A 10,393-nucleotide genomic window follows, 5' to 3' on the forward strand; every position below is an offset into this window, starting at 1 on the left:
ATGTCCATGTGCTAAACCCAAGTAATGGCTGTATTTGGACTCATTGACCACAAATTTGATTGGTAGCCACCACCTGAAAACCATTGATTTACATGACTCCACTCCATCAATATGCCTCACTGTCCGCAGTTACTCATCAGTAATGAAGCTGAAACAACAGCTTCCTTATTTATTCAGGGCAAACCCATTGAGATACATGTATCACAGCTGACCACACAAACACACACACACAAAGTTGCATGTGTCTCCCCTTTTACGGGGAAGAAGGACGGGAACAAAGGAGGGATAGTCTGTCTCAGCAGATGGGAAAATGGCATTTACGGTGCCTTCAGAAAGTATTCACACCGCTTGACTTTTTCCACATTTTGTTGTGTTACAGCCTGCATAAAATTGATAACATTCTGATTTCACTGGCATACACACAATACCCCATAATGTCAAAGTGGAATCATGTTTTCCATTTTAATTTATTTTTTATACAAAATTAAAAGCTGAAATGTCATGAGTCAGTAAGTATTCTACCCCTTTGTTATGGCACACTAAATAAGTACAAATGTGCTTAACAAGACACATAATAAATTGCATGGACTCACTTTGTGTGCAATAATAGTGTGCATCTCTCTAAGCCACACAGACAATGATATGTAAGGTCCCTCAGTCAAGAAGTGAATTGTAAACACCGATTCGACCACAAAGGCCAAGGAGGTTTTCTAATACCTCTCAAAGAAGGGCAACTATTGGTAGATGGGTCAAAAATAAAAAGCAAACATTGAATATCCCTTTGGGCACGGTGAAGTTATTCATTACACTTTGGATGGTGTATCAATACACCCAGTCACTACAAAGATACATGGGTCCTTCTTAACTCAGTTGCCGGAGAGGAAGGAAATTGCTTACGGATTTCACCATGAGAACAATGGTGACTTGAAAACAGTTACAGAGTTTAATGGCTGTGATAGGAAAAGACTGAGGATGGATCAACAACACTGTTTTTACTCCACAATACTAACCTGAATGACAGAGTGAAAAGAAGTAAGCATGTACAGAGTAAAATATATTCCAAAACATGCATCCTGTTTGCAATAAGGCACTAAAGTATTAGTATTTAGTATTGCTAATTGCTTTAGTATTGCTAAAAATGTTGCAAAGAAATGAACGTTGTACCCTAAATACAAAGTGTTATGTTTGGGGTAAATCCAACACAACACATTACTGAATTCCACTCTTCATATTTTCAAGCATGGTGATGGCTGCATCATATTATGGGTATGCTTGGCATCGGCAAGGACTATGGAGTTTTTTAGTATAAAAATAAATGCAATAGAGCTAAGCATAGGCAAAATCCTAGAGGGAAACCTGGTTCAATCTGCTTTCCAACAGACACTGGGAGACAAATTCACATTTCATTAGGACAATAACCTAAAACACAAGGCCAAATATACACTGGAGTTGCATACCAAGACGACATTGAATGTTCCTGAGTGGCCGAGTTACAGTTAGGACTTAAATCCTACAAATCTAAGGCAAGACTTGAAAATGGCTGTCTCGCAATGATCAACAACCAACTAGAGCTTGAATAATTTGTTTAAGAATAATGTGCAAAAATTTTATAATCCAGATGTGCAAAGCTCTTAGAGACTAGAAAGACTCACAGTTGTAATAGCTGCCAAATGTGATTCTAACATGTGTTGACTTATGTAATGAGATATTTCTGTATTCAATTTTCAATAAATTTGCTAAAATTTCACTTTGTCATTATGGGATATTGTGTGTAGATGGGTGAGAAAAAAATCTATTGAATTGATTTTTAATTAACTGTAGGGGGGTATGAATATTTTCTGAAGGCACTGTACGTAATCATAATTCCTCCATCCTCTGCTTTTGTCTTGTCCAAAGGTCACATATTATTTCACCTATTTACATTCAATATTATTCATACATGCATCCATGATGGAATGCAAACAGCATTGCACTGCATAGCTTGTATTTGCCTGCCTGTGTGACAGATACGTCTCCCAGGGGTTTCCCAGACAGAGTTTAATTTAAGAGGCCAATTCTACTTAAATTAAGTAAGGACTAACCAGTTAAGTACTTGGTGCTGACCAGAGGATGCTTTAAAAAACAGGGATGGGACACTAATACATAAGCATTTTATGGAATTGGAACAAGTCACCTAAACCAAACAATGAACGGAGGTAAAAGAAAACGTTCAAAGAATTTCAGTGACTTTGAAAAAACCCTCTTGATGCAAATTGTGTCAAACCAACCAATTATCTAGAACAGCATGACTCATCAACAGAAAACAAAAAAAGAATGCCCGGACTACCATTTGTAATTAATTAAAAGTAAACAAAAGGTCACTTTGAAATGGCACTTTTCTTGTCTAGCACAACACAGTGGGGCCTAAATGTATTTGTGTGACAAAACTGTAACACAAACGATATCATGCATTATCTCGGATATAATTTCTATATTGTCTAGTCTTTCTAAGGTCCTGTGGAAAAACAAAAATCAACTTAAAGAAGACAAACGCTGTTGCTCGTAGGGAGCCTTTCAAGACTGGTGCAGGACCCCAGTAAGACCAGAGACAGATGAGCTGGTGGACGTGTTGACCGGGATCATTGATAGCCACCAACCCCTGGAAGGTAACCCCGATGATGACCAATTTGGACAGTTCAGATGGGGGACTGTTCCAATCCTCATTTGGTAGGACACTTTCATTCAACATGTGCCATCCCCAGACTGCAGGCTATATGTAATGTTTCCAGTCATCTCTTGACTCATGACTCACATGATAAAAACTATGTAATGAACACATCTCTTAAAGAAATAGTGGTCTCCAATTCTGCACTGTAATCATTTTCTAGAGGCAGATGATCACCATAGCTTAAAGCGGATAAGACAGGAAGTTACCACATCAGTCACCGGGTTTATTTATTTATTTATTATTATTTATTACAAAAAAACACAAGGAAGGGGTAACATTAAAATATTAGAACATGAAGGACAAATAATACAGCATCAAGACACTATCAAACATGTATCAGTCTTTCCGCAACAGAGCCATCCTTATGTGTGAGGGTGCGTGTGCATGATAGTGATATAAAATATATGTCATAGTTTCCTTTTTCATGATCACAATCTTGTGAAGCCCAACCCTCCAAGATCCCCCCACAGTTCCCCAATAGCTGTCCCTCAACCATTCGAGACCCTTCCCACAGTCCCCCCCCCCCCCCCCGGGAATAAATACTTTAAAAAAAATACCATCAATTCCATTCCCCACCCCCAAGAACCCCCCAATGCACCAACAACCAAGAGAATGAACTAAAGAGAGAAAAAAGCAGAAGACAGAAGAAAACAGCAAACAACAATTACATTTTTTTTCTCACAAAATAATACATTTAAAACAAAGGACATCAAGGACTACTGAAATCATAACAGCAATGCCTACTTTATATGTTTGTGTGCATGTCTGGCACTATTACATGTATGTGTGTGTTCTTGTATGTGTTTATTTGAATGAGAGTGGGTGTATATGCGTGTGTACAAACACCTGCACGGCATCAGCCTCAGGCAAACCGGCATTAGTTGTAAAAACACTGCCACTTAGTATCATTCAAATGTACTTTTATTATGTTTTATTTTGACTTTTTTTCCCTTTATCTTTTGACCATCATTCTCTCTCTCACACACAGCAACTCCACTCCCACTTGTCTCCAATTCCACATACCAACCCTCAGCTTCCCTTCAGCCCATCCCATCTATCTCTGCTGGCCACCCACTTTGTGTTTCGACGCAACACATATCTTTCAACTATGCTATGATGTTTAACGTACAATTTGAATCTCTAACTTATTTTGTATCTCTGTAGTATTGTTTTTATTGCTATCTACCTGTACTATTAGTTCATGGATTTCCCTTGTTAGTCTTATTTCTTTAGCCAGAAACTGCTTTTTTATGATTGATGAATATTGAATTGAATGACCTCTGAAGGTATATTTAAAGGTATCCCAAACAATAAGGGGATTTGCTGAACCAATATTATACTTGAAAAATTCAGTTATAAATTATTTTGTCTTAATAAAAAAGAAGTTGTCCTCCAGTAAACTTTGATTAAATTTTGAATATCTCCGTCCATGTGGAAAATCTATAAGAATTATGTGAATGCCAATTAGATGATGATCCGATCTCATTCTGTCTCCTATTAAAACTTGTTTGACCTTTGATGCAAGAGAGAAAGAGACAAGAAAGTAGTCAAGACGACTAGCTTGATTAAGTCTCCTCCATGTATGTCTCACTAGGTCGGGGTTTTTTAGTCTCCAAATATCCACTATTTCTAATGTGTCCATAGTATTTTTGATTTCCTTAAGGGCACAGTGATGATAGTTTGTAGAGTGATTACCTTTACGGTCCATTGAGGTACTTAACATTGTGTTATAGTCTCCTACCATAATGATTAGATCATTTGTTGCCTGTAAGTTAATAAATTGATATAAATGTTTTCAAAGAAGTGTGGATCATCCTGATTTGGACCATATAGATTAATGAGCCAAATCTCTTTTTCATCCAATTTCATATTCAAAAGGATCCACCTTCCATGCGAATCATTCCTGACTATTTGCACCTTCAGATCAAAATTTTTGCTAATTAATATCATCACACCCTTTGAGTTCCTTTGTCCATGACAGAAAATTATTTCACCACCCCATTCCTTTTTCCACGCAACTTCATCTAAGGATGTAGAGTGAGTTTCCTGTAAACAGTATATGTTATATTCCTTTTCTTTTAGCTATGTAAATACTGATCTTCTTTTTTTATAATCTGCCAAAACGTTACAATTATAACTAGCTATACTTATTTCACCCCTTACCATAACTAGATATTATTAACTATTCTTAACTATTCTCAGGCTAAATTTACCATAATTAGTGCTTGTAAAGTTACTGTCATCAGAGGTATTATGAAGGTCAAAACTAGAGCTTTCAAATGTCTGATTATTATTATTATTATTATTATTTAGAATTCAAGAAATAGGTTCTCGCAATATTTTTTTTATTCCCTTGCCTGTTTGCCTGTGAGCCAATGCCACTTAATAAGTGTATCGAAGACATTCCCAAAGTGACCGTAAGTACATATCCCAACCAGAAACCATGGATTACAGGCAATATTCTCAATGAGCTAAAGGCTAGAGCTGCCGCTTCCAAGGAGCGGGACACTAATCTGGACAAAGAAATCCCGCTATGACCTCCGATAAACTGTAATAAAAACGTCAATACAGGCCTAAGATCGAATTCTACTACACCGGCTCTGATGCTCGTCGGATATGGCTGGGCTTGCAAATTATCAAAGGAAACCCCGCCGCAAACTGCCCTGCATGAGAGCACCAGCTGTTCCGGAAGACTGTGTGATCTCGCTCTCCGTAGCCGATATCAGTAAGACCTTTAAACAGAGCAACATTCACAAGGCTGCAAGGCCAGAAGGATTACCAGAACGCGTACTCAGAGCATGCGCTGACCAGCTGGCATGTGTCTTCACCAACATTTTCAACCTCTACCTGACCCAGTCTGTAATACCTACATGTTTCAAGCAGACCACCATAATCCCTGTGCCCAAGAACACCAAGGTAACCTGTCTAAATGACTATCGCCCCTTAGCACACACACATGTAGCCATGAAACACTTTGAAAGGCTGATCATGTCTCACATCAACACCATCATCCCAGACACCCTAGACCCACTCTGATTTGCATACTGCCCAACAGATCCACAGATGACACCATCTTTATTGCACTCAACACTGCCCTCTCCCACCTGGACAAGAGGAACACCTACATGAGAATGCTGTTCACTGACTATAGTTCAGCGTTCAACACCATAGTGCCCCCAATGCTCATCACTCCATGCTCATCCTCATCAGGCCCTGGGACTGAACACCTCCCTCTGCATCTGGGTCCTTAATTTCCTGACAGTCCGCCCCCAGGTAGTGAGGGTAGGCAACAACACATCCACCACACTGACCCTCCACCACACTGTGCGCTTAGTCCCTTCCTATACTCACTGTTCACCCACGACGGTGTGGCTGCGCACAAATCCAACACCATCATTAAGTTAGCTGACGACACAACAGTGGTTGGCCTGATCACCGACGATGATGAGACAGCCTATAGAGAGTAGCTCAGTGACCTGGCAGTGTGGTGCCAGGACAACAACCTACCCTTCAACATCAGCAAGACATAGGAGCTGACCGTGGACTAAAGAAAACGGAGGGCCATATTGACGGGGATGTAGTGGAGTGGGTTGAGAGCATCAAGTGCCTTGGTGTCCACATCAATAAGGCATTATCATGGTCCACACACACCAACACAGTCGTGAAGAAGGCTAGACAGATCTTTAAAAAGTTATACAGCTGCGCCATTGAGAGCATCTTGACTGGCTGCATCACCACTTAGCATGGCAACTGCTTGGCATCCAACCGCAAGGAGCTACAGAGGGTAATGCGGGCAGCCTAGTACATCACTGGGGCCAAGCTCCCTGCCATCGAGGACCTCTATACAAGGTGGTGTCAGAGGAAGGCCCTAAAAATGGTAAACAACTCCATCCACCTCAGTCATAGACTGTTCCTTCTGCTACCGCATTGCATACGGTACCGATGCACCAAGTCTGGAACCAACAGGACCCTGAACAGCTTCCACCCCCAAGCCATAACACTGCTAAATAGTTAGTTAAATGGTTAACCAATAGCTATCTGGACTATCTGCATTGACCCTTTTTACACTAATTAATCACATGTATTTATAAAGCCCTTTTTACATCAGCAGATGTCCCAAAGTGCTATACAGAAACCCAGCCTAAAACCTCAAAAAGCAAGTAATACAGATGTAGAAGTACAGTGGCCTAGAATGAAACCTAGAGAGGAACCAGGCTCTGAGGGGTGGCCAGTCCTTTCCTGGCTGTGCCGGGTGGAGATTTTAAGAGTACATGGCCATTTAAGGCCAGATTGTTCTTCAAGACGTTCAAACATTCATAGATGACCAACAGGGTCTAATAATAATCACAGTGGTTGTAGACTAGAGGGTGCAACAGGTCAGTAACTCTTTTGACTCATCACGCTGCTGCTACTGTTTATTATTGGTTGCTTAGTCACTTTATCCCTACCTACAGTGCCTTCAGAAAGTAATCATACCCCTTGACTTATTCCACACATTTTACAGCCTGAATTTAAAATGAATTAAACTTTTGTTTTCACCCATCTACACACAATATCCCATAATGACAACGTGAAAACATGTTTTTAGAAATGTTTACAAACTAATTGAAAATGAAATACAGAAATATCTAATTCACATAAGTATTCACAGTGATTACAGCGGCGAGTCTTTCTGGGTAAGTCTCTAAGAGCTTTGCACACCTGGATTGTACAATATTTACCCATTATTATTTTTTACAATTTTCAAACTCTGTCAAATTGGTTGTAGATTTGGCTATGTGTTTTAGTTTATTGTCCGGCTGAAGGTTTAATTAATCTCCAGTATCTGGTGGAAAGTAGACTGAACCAGCTTTTCCTCTAGAATTTTGCCTGTACTTAGCTCCATTCCGTTTCTTTTTTATCCTGAAAAACTCCCCAGTACTTAACGATTTCAAACATACCCATAACATAATGCAGCCACCAGTATGCTTGAAAATATGGAGAGTGGTTCTCAATAATGTGTTGTATTGGATTTGCCTTTGTATTTTGTATTACAGTATTACAACACTGTTTTTGCAGTATTACTTTAGTGCCTTGTTGCAAACTGGATACATGTTATGGAATATTGGTACAGTTGAAGTCGGAAGTTTACATACACTTAGGTTGGAGTCATTAAAATAAATTTGTCATCCACTCCACAAGTTTCTTGTTAACAAACTATAGTTTTGGCAAGTCGGTTAGGACATCTACTTTGTGCATGACACAAGTAATTTTTCCAACAATTGTTTACAGACAGATTACTTCACTTATAATTCACTGTATCACAATTCCAGTGGGTCAGAAGTTTACATACACTAAGATGACTGTACCTTCAAACAGCATGGAAAATTCCAGAAAATGATGTCATGGCTTTAGAAGCTTCTGATAGGCTAATTGACATCATTTGAGTCAATTGGAGGTGTACCTGTGGATGTATTTCAAGGCATACCTTCAAACTCAGTGCCTCTTTGCTTGACATCATGGGAAAATCAAAAGAAATTAGCCAAGACTTCAGGAAAAAAAAATTGTAGACCTCCACAAGTCTGGTTCATCCTTGGGAGCAATTTCCAAACGCATGAAGGTACCACGTTCATCTGTGCAAACAGTAGTACACATTCATAAACACCATGGGACCACGCAGCCGTCATACCGCTCAAGAAGTAGATGCATCTCCTAGAGATGAACGTAGTTTGGTGCGAAAAGTGCAAATCAATCCCAGAACCACAGTCATGGACCTTGTGAAGATGCTGAAGGAAACAGGCACAAAAATATCTATATCCACAGTAAAACGAGTCCTATATCGACATAACCTGAAAGGCCGCTCAGCAAGGAAGAAGCCACTGCTCCAAAACCGTAATAGAAAAGCCAGACTTGGGTTTGCAACTGCACATGGAGACAAAGATTGTACTTTTTGGAGAAATGCCCTCTGATCTGATGAAACAAAAATAGAACTGTTTGGCCATAATGACCATCGTTATGTTTGGAGGAAAAGGGGAAGGCTTGCAAGCCGAAGAACACCACCCCAACCGTGAAGCACCGGGGTGGCAGCATCATGTTGTGAGGGTGCTTTGGTGCAGGAGGGTCTGGTGCACGTCACAAAATAGATGGCATCAAGAAGATGGAAAATTATGTGGATATATTGAAGCAACATCTCAAGACATCAGTCAGGAAGTTAAAGCTTGGTCGCAAATGGGTCTTCCAAATGGACAATGACCCCAAGCATACTTCCAAAGTTGTGGCAAAATGGCTTAAGGACAACAAAGTCAAGGTATTGGAGTGGCCATCACAAAGCCCTGACCTCAATCCCATAGAACATTTGTGGACAGAACTGATAAAGCGTCTGCGAGCATGGAGTTTAAATGTATTTGGCTAAGGTGTATTTAAACTTCTGACTTCAACTGTATATGGTACTCTGAGGCCTCATTTATAAAATGGACTTACGATCAATTTTGATCTTAAGTATGACTTACGACTGACTAATTTCAAGTATAAATCTAAGAACATTTTTATAAATGAGGCCACTGGTCTTTGTGGTTGAATCTGTGCTTGAAATTCACTGCTCGACTGAGGGACCTTTAATTGTATGTGTGTGGTACAGAGATGAGGTAGTCTTAAGAAAATCATGTTAAACACTATTATTGCACACAGAGTGAGTCCATGCGACTTATTATGTGACTTGTTAAGCAAATTTTTACTCCTGAACTTATTTAAGCTTGCCATAACAAAGGGGTTGAATACTTATTGACTCAAGACATTTCAGCTTTTAATGTTGTGTTAATATGTAAACATTTTGACATTGTGGTATTGTGTGTAGACCAATGACAAAACATCTCAATTTAATTTAGTTTCAATTCAGGCTGGAAGACAACAAAATGTCAAGGGTTGTGAAGGCACTGTATATGTACATACAGCATCTACCTCAATGACCTCGTAACCCTGCACATCAACTTGGTACTGGTACCCTGTGTATATAGCTAGTTATCGTTACTCGTTGTGTATTTATTCCTTGTGTTATTATTTTTATATTATTTTTCTCTTTTTTTCTCTTGCATTGTTGGGAAGGGCCCGTAAGTAAGCATTTCACTGTTAGCCTACACCTGTTGATTTGATTTGCAATGAAATGCCTAACTTGCAAGCCCTCCCCAATAGTGCAATATTCAATATCAAAATAGTATAACTAATAAAAGTATTTTGCAATTGTTTGGGCCTTTCTCAGACACCGCCTGGCATGTATGACCTGGATGGCTGGGAGCTCACCCCCAGTGATATGCTGATCCGTTCACACCACCCTCTTTAGGGACTCCGGTCAGACTGTTATACAACCATGCTCTCGATGGTGCAGCTGTAAAAGTTCCTTAGGATCTGAGGGGCCATACCATTGTTTCAGCCTCCTGAGGGAGAAGAGGTGCTGCCGTGCGTTCTTCATGACTGTGCTGGCGTGAGAGGACCATGTTAAGTCCTCAGTGATGTGGATACCAAGAAACTTTAAGCTCTTGACCCTCTCCACTGCGGCCCTGTCGATGTGGATGGGGTTGTGCACCCACCCCTGATTCATGTAGTCCACAATCAGCTCTTTGGTTTTGCTGACATTGAGGGATAGGTTGTTGTCCTGGCACCACACTACAAGGTCTCTGACCTCCTCCCTGGTGATCAGGCCAACCACCGTCA

This window comes from Oncorhynchus clarkii, chromosome 29 (genome assembly GCF_045791955.1).
Source record: "Oncorhynchus clarkii lewisi isolate Uvic-CL-2024 chromosome 29, UVic_Ocla_1.0, whole genome shotgun sequence".
In the NCBI taxonomy this organism is placed as follows: domain Eukaryota; kingdom Metazoa; phylum Chordata; class Actinopteri; order Salmoniformes; family Salmonidae; genus Oncorhynchus; species Oncorhynchus clarkii.